Genomic DNA, 7,043 nt, shown 5'->3' with positions numbered 1-7,043 from the left:
GTTTATTTATAATCGTTATAAAGTTGAACTGCTGAAACTTGTTCACTGAAACTTTTGACTTGCATTAATGCTTTGTCCCCCGCATTTATATTAAAAATTCACACACAAATGAAAATGGAAAAACTGCCAATACCTGATTTCTGTCCCCTATTTTCCCACTTGCAATCATATACTTAGGTACCTTTTGACCCCATGGAAAAAAAAAATAACTAACATTCAGAACTACCAATAACAGGAAGAAGAGAAATTTTTTTTTTTTTTTTTTAAAGAATGAAATGTTTCCCATCATAGTGGATTCTTAAGCACGTTCTCCACGTATGCGGCGTGCTAGCTGGATGTCTTTTGGCATAATTGTTACACGTTTGGCATGGATAGCACACAGGTTGGTATCTTCAAAAAGGCCAACCAGATAGGCCTCACTTGCCTCCTACAACAGGAATAAAGAAAAAATATTAATGGTATCAACAGTTAAGATACATCTGTATCAGTTAAAATAAGCAATGTTTTTGGATGCTTAAAAAATCCTACTGCATTAAAACATTTACTATTTTATCAAGTGCTTACATTTTAAAACCTGTAAGACAAAGCTAAAAGGCAGCTTATGAAAAGTTGCAAAGCTCAAGTATGTAAATCTTTATCAAATTACACAAATCAAATGATTTCATTACTAAGAAAGTTTAATATTTCTAATGTTAATATGTGATTTCTAGTAAACTGAAATGTGTTTTGAGGAAAGCAAGAAATCCAATTTAAACTGTAATATTCTCATCCTTATAAAGATAAATGGAATCATATATCCAATCCAAAGTACTACTCCCTGGTCCCCTCAGTGTCTCCTTCTTCTGAATCCACTTACTCCAAGGTATCTGTCTGAACCCTGTTTTGCCAAATGCAACATAGGTGACAACTGGTTTCCAGCTTACGGTCCTCGTACAACTTTTCACACCCATTTTATCACAAGAGTATCATAGGGTCCAGAACGCACCAGATTAGTGTCTTTTTTACATACTTTGACCTAGTTTGCCTATGAGATATGCACCCCCCCCCTNGGCTGCTGTCGAGGCCGGGTTGGCGCGGCAGACTTTTCACCCCCTATTTCCCAAAACTGGACAGTGACCCTCAGGAGTCCGTCCTTAGTCAGCGACGCTTTGGATACTAAGAGCCACAAATCGCCTGGGACGCACAGGAAGAGCCAGATAGATGCGCAGCCATCTACTGACCAGTCTGGGGTGGAGCCAGCGTGGTCGTCTTGGCTCAGCTGGCAGTAAAGCCACCGTGTTCTTATACGGCGCCAGGCCCCACAGGCCCCTCACCCGGCTAGGCCCGTGCCGGCAGTGCCTTGAGGACCCTCGAGGCTGGTGGCAGAAACCCTGGCCACCTCTCTTCCCACTCCACCTCCATCCCCCCTTCACTCGGAACCAGAACTGCTTGTTTCAGGTCCAAAAGTGATGATGATAACCGAATAAAATCCACCGTGAATTGGGCACTCACTGTGTGTGTTTGGCTCCGTGCTAGGCATTTTTCGTGCGTTCTCTTACCACTTCCGTCATTTTTGCCCTACTGGCGCCGCCTGTACTATTATTTACTCATTAAAATCTTTCATCCACTCAAAATTTAAAGGTGGTACTGAAATCACAGGTGTTTGATGTACAATGTTTACTAATTTATATACAATATACTGTATGTATCTTTAAAATGGTCACTCATAAGCCACATGCAATCACTCAGGTTCCATCAGTGCTTCCTGTTTTTTAGACTGGTAAACTGAGGCTTAGCGAGGGTAAGTGTCCTGCCCATAGTTCTGCCTCAAACCAGACATTGGTAATGACAGAAAGATGCAACCCATAGGGGTCCGAACAGGATGATTCCTGCAAAGTGGAACCACAGACATATGATGTGCCCAAGACCCTGGGGCTGGGGCAGGGATGGGAAGGTGGGGATGCCCTGAGCCTCAGTTCTTCCTGCCATCTTATNCATCCTATCTGTGTTCTGGCCCATGAAAAAGGGATAGTTTAGAAAAGCCCAGGCCCAATGTTTTATGGCCAAGCCTGAGAAGTTGTATTCATCTCTCCACTCACATTCCATTGTCTGGAATTAAGACAAATGGATACAGCTAGCTGCAAGGAATGCTGGGAAATGTGGTCTCTAGCTGGAGCAACATGTACTAATCCAAAAACTCAATTACTGTAGAGGAAGCGAAGATATTTGGAGGCATAACTAACAAGTTACCACATTCTCTTTTCTGGCTTTAGTTTTCCCAAAGCTGGTGTCGTTGAGATTATGCTGGGTGCTCCAGGGAGTGGGGAGGGGTGAGAATCAGTAAGACCCAGAAGAGAGAGTCTGGGAAAGGAAGAGGGGTCCTGTTCCATTTATCTATTGCTGCATAACAAAACACCCCCAAACTTAGTATTAAACAGTGGCATCAATTATTTTATTCACATCTGCTATTTGGGTTGTGTATGGTGGGGACAGCTTGTCTCTGCTCTGTTCAGCATCAGCTTGGGCCTGGGATCAGTGGCTGGAATCACTGAGGGTTCGCTCACATGTCTGGTTGATGCTGGTTGCTGGCTGGCACCTCAGCGGGACCTCTGGCCAAAACATTTACACATGGCCTTTCTGTGTGGCTGCTTGGCTTTCACAGCATGGGGCTTGGGTTCCAAGAGCAAGCATGCCAAGAAAGGGAGCCAAGCAGAAGCTTACTGCCTTTTCTAATCTAGCCTCAAAAGTCACGCAACATCTCCTCTGCCACATTCTATTCACTAGAAGCAAGTCACCAAGGCTGGCCCAGGTTCAAGGGAAGGGGAATGAGACTCCACTTTTTGACGGGTGAAGCGTCAAAGAATTTGTGGACATGTTTCAAAACTACCACGGGTCCTGTGGGGCCTACTTGTTGTCAATGCCTGGGAAGGGGGCAGTATTTCAGAGGGCTGGCTGCTTATAACACCAGGGAAGACAGCTCCTAGAGATGGAAGACCCAGCCTTATCCAAGAACCCCAACTTCATAAGTGGCATGGCAGCAGCAGAGCCTCCAGGCCTAGAGGGACCATGTGGGCTGGTGTCCTGGGAGTCCTAGCTGTTACCACCATGGACCTATGCCCAAAGATTGGATACCATATGATGCCTGGGTCCTGCATATGACCCTGCAACCCTGAGACCCTGGGAGGTATATTTGTTAGGATGCTTTCTGTTTCAAGTAACAGCAAATCCAATTTAAACTGATTAAAAAAACAAAGGGACCCACTTCTAGGTAGTTACTCTAGAGAAATGAAAACGTATATTCACACAAAAGCCTTACATGCATTTTATAGCAACTTTAATAAGTCATCACAAACTGGAAACAAATGTTCTTCAGCGAGTGAATAGATAAACAAACTGTAGTTCATCCAGACCATGAATGCTGCTCAGCAAAAGGAACAAACTGTGATCCACGCCACATGGACAGATCTCAAAGGCATTGTGCCAAGTGAAAGAAGCTAGTGTCAGAAGTTACATGCTGTTTGAGTCCTCTTATGGCATACATGGCAAATCTATAGGGATGGAGGACAAATTAGTGGCTGCCAGGGGTTAGAGGTTGGGAAGAGTTCAACTCCAAAGGGGGATCATAAGGGAATTTTGGGAGGCGATAGAGCTGTTCTGTATCCTGATTATGGTGATGGTTACATGCATCTGTGCATGTTAACACTCTCATAAATGTACACACACACACCTGGGGAAAAAGGCCAATTTTACTGTATGTAAATTTAAAAAAATAAAACAAAATTATACTTTCAACACATGGTGCTGAGAGCACTGGACATCCACATGCAAAAAAGTGAATGGAGACACACAGGCCCTTCACCAACATTAACTCTAAATGGATCACAGNCTGATGACTTGCTGACAACATAATTTCTGGTATTAAAATGGCGCCCACGTGAATACAAAGCAGTTGGGTCCAATCGCAGCCCCAGTCGGCACCAGGAAGACATCCAGGGCAGGAACCTGGACTGGGTGCCTCCCGTCCTGGTGCAGCCACTCATGACATTCCATTCATCCACGACAACCTCTGGAGAGCCAGGGATGACTGGCACTGTGTTTCTATGTCTGAGAGGACGGTGGCTCCTGAGGTCAATGGCCAAGGTCACACAGTCAGCGCTCGGGTTGCTTGTGCATGGGCTCCCTGACCCGGAAGCCCACGTTTCTTTTCAGCTGGCCCGGCAGGGTCCGGGATGGGAGGCCAGGGCCTCAGGGCGGTCTGGGGAGGCAGGACCCAGTGCCTGGCAGCTGAGAAGCCTTCATAGAAGTGTCTTTATGGGTTGTGGTCAAATGTTTTTGTCAGTGTTTGAGCATCTTGACATGCTGAGGGTCACTCTGCTGATGGCCAGGTCTTGAGGCTCGTGACCGCCGGAGGATGAGGAGGGAAATGGCCAAGTGTAAGGTTCGGCTGCATAGAAGACTCTGGGGGATGAAACAGGTTTTCCAGGAGCTGAAATCAGCCTCATTTCTTTATATTTCTGTGACAGTTTACTGACTGCAGGACAGATCTGGGAAGCGGTAGGTCACAGACCTCTTCCTCTGTATGTGTGGCGGCAGCTGTGGGTGGAGGGGTCGGAAGGTTGAGGTTTTGCCGCTTCCTCAAGTCCTGTCAGTCTGCTCTCTGCAGACAGGGGCCTTCTTCAGCTGAACTGCACAGCTGAACTGACTACAGTAGTTTCTAGAAGCAGTGCTTCCTCTGGCTACCCTCCAGAGAGGTCCTGTTGCGTGACGTCAAAAAAGAGAATGCTGTCCCTTCCAGGAGCCCAGGAAAGGGCAACTTTATGGATTTAGGAACCTGGGCCACACGCAACCTGAGAAGGGTCACCATTTCTTTAAGCAGCCACCATGTTGAGAAACTATTCTAGACATTTTACATCTATTTTTTTACAACTTTATTGAATCATAATTTACATGTTGTATGTAGTTCACACATTTCCAGTATATAATTTGATGGATTTTTAGCGAATTTACCAAGTTGTGCAACCATCACCATAAATCAGTTTTAAAACATTTCCATCACCTTAATAAGATCCCTCATGCCCACTCACTGTTAATTCCTGTCCCTTCCCTGCCCCAGGCAACCACAAATCTATTTTTTGTCTCTTTATAGATGTGTCTTTTCTGGACATTTCATATAAATGGAATCATACAATATGCAGTCTCTTGTGCCTGACTTCTTTCACTTTGCATAATGTTTTCAAGGCTCATCCAAGGTATAGCATGTATCAGTACTTCATTCCTTTCTATTTCTGAATAGTATCCATCGTGTGGACATACCACATTCTGTCTATCCATTCACCAGTTGATGGAGATCTAGTCTGTTTTCCATTTTTGGCTATCATATTTCATCAGTTCTAAAAAGTACTTATTTTTTTTCCATATTTTCATGTTTCTGAAACCAGTATGCATCTTATAATCGATGACTTGTCAGACCTTATTTGGCAGCACTTTCCCCTTTCTTGGTGGTATGTAAATATTAGTATATTTTATAATTATGGGCATCTTAAACTTGATGAGATATGGTATTAAGTAGTTGACCTTAGCAGCCTCTCTCTTTTTTTTTTTTTTAAGGTTTTATTGGGGAATTGGGGGATGGGAACAGTGCTGGGGAATTGGGGGAGGAGAACAGACAAGTTGCTGTCCTTTTGTTCTTCATTCTAGTTGTGGAGGACGTTGCTTCACTGGCCCATGTGGGTATTATCATTGTGCTCTTCCCAGGTGAGGCAGATCAGTCGCCGGCCTCTGGACGGCCGCTCACAGCGGCTCTTGGTAGCTCACACGGGCTGCCGGCTGNGGATGCCCACTCCTGGAATTCACCAATCAAATGAAGTTCAGACTAACCATAGAAACAGCTCAACCAATTACACTTCAGTATAGAATCCACCTATCAAATCCTTTTCACTTATAAAGCAAAAGCTTGGCACAGCAACAGCAACCTTGAAAATCACCCAATGGAGTGTATGCAGATTCTAGACCCTCCCCACAAAGAGATTCTGATTCAGGTCTGTGGCGGTGCCCAGCAATCTGCATTTTAATCACCACCAACCCCAAGCTCTAATGAAAGTAGTTTTACCATATTTTGAGATACACTGATCCAAACAGTCAATATAAAATAGGTTATTTAAGTGATTGATGTCAATTATTTCCACATATCTAATCAAACTATCTTACCTGTAAGGCACTTCAAGTTTTAATCTTGACATAAACCACAAACATTTCAACTATATAACCATCCCTAAAATAGTATTCCTCAAAGTTCTGACACCCTGAAGTCAAGAATAAATTCAAAATGCTTCCATTTAAAGTGGAAATCCCTAACCCCCTTTAGCAAAGGACAAGTCTTCAAATGCTGGCATCATCTTTAAGCACAGCTTTTCTCCCAATTGCCAATCCAATCCTAACTACCACTCCCTGCTTTTTCTACCTCATCACACAATTCTTTAATGTTGCCTCTTCCTATCCTAGCCATTATGCTCTCCACTTGCATCTGCCTCTTCAGTTCCAGGAAGACATTTATTTTTAACATTCCATTTACATCAGTCACTGTTTGAATCTGATTACCAGTATAGACCTTTAGTCTCATGTCTTCTTAATGTCCTGCAGCACTCATAAGCCAAACCGGAGAGTGCCTTTCTCCCTTAAACTTTGATTTTAGTGCAATGCTTAAAATTTCTGTACGGTATAATGGAATGCACACTAGGCTTTGGAGTCAAATGGGTTCAAATTATGATTCTGTGATCCAAATGGGTTCAAATTACATATTCTGTGTGTATGACCTTGGGCAACCTAACCTTTCTGACATCTTGACAGTGAAATAAAGACATCACCTACCTCGAAGGCTTGTGATTAAATTATATAAGCATATCAAAGATTTAGAATTGTTCTCCGTACATAGCAGGACCCCTAACTCTAGAGCCTTCCCCACACGCCATTTTACCTGCAAAGCACCAATAGCTGCACTCTGGAAGCGCAGATCTGTTTTGAAGTCCTGAGCAATTTCTCGCACCAGACGCTGGAAGGGAAGTTTG

At 43.9% G+C, this 7,043-nt stretch overlaps 1 long non-coding RNA gene across 1 annotated transcript; it reads right to left on the bottom strand.

The window, feature by feature from the left end:
• Positions 1–62: 62 nt before the first annotated feature.
• LOC109391451 (uncharacterized) lies at positions 63–7,043 on the bottom strand. Its single transcript, XR_002125814.1, has 2 exons — positions 6,953–7,043; positions 63–427 (listed from the first exon to the last, which is right to left on the bottom strand). It is a non-coding gene; the product is annotated as an uncharacterized LOC109391451 (long non-coding RNA).

Source organism: Hipposideros armiger, unplaced genomic scaffold, assembly GCF_001890085.2.
Source record: "Hipposideros armiger isolate ML-2016 unplaced genomic scaffold, ASM189008v1 scaffold_293, whole genome shotgun sequence".
Classification (NCBI taxonomy): domain Eukaryota; kingdom Metazoa; phylum Chordata; class Mammalia; order Chiroptera; family Hipposideridae; genus Hipposideros; species Hipposideros armiger.
The sequence above is the reverse complement of the archived record's forward strand: the minus strand, read 5'-3'. Positions and strand labels throughout refer to the sequence as shown.